Here is a 1,805-nt window from a genome sequence, read left to right on the forward strand (position 1 = left end):
ACTTCCTCGAAATCAAACACGTAAACACTTATATTTCCTCGACGACGAACATATCTCTATATTTCAATATTTCAATTTTAATATTTATATATATATAATATATATATATTATTAATAAATATTTTATATTGTATTAGAATAATATTTTATTTTCAATTACTTATAAGATTAAAACCGCGCGCGCGTCATATGTGATACACCATGCAACACTGGTCTGCTGGTTAGATATAGATAGATAGAGTGAGATAACACATAAAGTCAAAGGCCCTCTATTATCGAAAAAACGAGATGGACATTTTCTCTGGTCGACGATGATAATAACGACGTTTCTTATAAAAATGAAACGTGAAAATTCACAGATCCGGACTTTGAGTCACGATATCTCCGCTCGTAGGGCACGTAGAAAAAAAATAAAAGCACTTTTATCATACAATTTAAGTATTTGCTATCGATTAAGCGTATGTAGAACTTGATCGGTTCAGCCGTTACCGAGATCTGATCATCTCAATCCCGAAAAATTCTCAGTTTCACGTAAAGGAGGCACGGCAGTGTCGCGCGCTTGGCTTAGCGCCGAGACACTACCATGTCTCCAGATAAAAACGTTTCAAACTGTTTTAGTAACAAATTGTGTAACAAATTTAATAACAAATAATGGATAAAAAGAAATAGTTTTTTATAAAATTCTTATTATATATTTTTGTTTTCCAATAAAGTTAATTTTGAAAGGTTTCGACAAGGTTAATCGAGGGGTAGAAATAGAAACGTACCGGTCAAGGAAACGATAGAAAGATGTCAGGAATAGCTTGAATGATTTAGGATGAAACACACGTTAGTTAAACACACTTTATTGCAGAGCGTCTAGGACGCGACTTTGTAACGTATTACTTAAACTTAGAATCATCTCTCGACCAATCACACGATCTCTTCTCCGTAGCACAGCGCCACGCTGTAGTAGGGAGTCTGGTAATGAGCGCATTGCCAACTTAAAACTATGAGAAGCGAGTTATCGCTTACAATTTTATATTATTATTTTGTGTAGGATCGGTTAGACTATAATATTATTAAGGATCATAAAATATAAATAAGTTTTAAAATGTTTTTGTAATAAATGGAAATAAATATATAACTTGAACAATGAACGGAAGTACACTATGCATTTAGTCAGCCATTTAGTCTATATTTAACCTAAATTTTATCTAAACATGATAAATAAATTGTTTACACGTGCGACCTTCGTGTTTAAAAAAAGCAGTATTTATAAGATAATTGTATCTTTTTTGTATTTTGTATTTCAGTATTAATAACGAAAAACTTAAAGTATTTTGTATTTAAACAAAAATAGAACAAATAAAGGACTCTTTCTTTAAAAACATTATAAACGTGGAAATGGCATTGTAAGAGTCAAACGAAAAGAAAATTAACAACAAATTAATACATATATTCTAAAATGAACTTATAAAATTTACATAAATGTAACGATTAAAAAACAGATGTTAATTATATTACTAGTTTCGACCAACAAATCTGGTCCTCTTCAGATGAAACACTTAACGTTGAAATGTACATAATTATGGACAAACATCAATACAAAAGAAAATCTTGTGCATAGTTAAATATATAACTGAAAACAATAAATGAACATATATTAATTAAAAGATTGTAATCTTAAATTCTAGGAATGAAAATTAACGATGCGCAAAACATACCAAAAAATTTGCAAATCTATGCGTGAAAATATTAGTTGGTCCGTGTATCCATATATTTACAAAAATAGTCATAATGATAATTGTCACACAATAAAAAAA

Source organism: Cyphomyrmex costatus, unplaced genomic scaffold, assembly GCF_001594065.2.
Source record: "Cyphomyrmex costatus isolate MS0001 unplaced genomic scaffold, Ccosl1.0 scaffold565, whole genome shotgun sequence".
In the NCBI taxonomy this organism is placed as follows: Eukaryota; Metazoa; Arthropoda; class Insecta; order Hymenoptera; family Formicidae; genus Cyphomyrmex; species Cyphomyrmex costatus.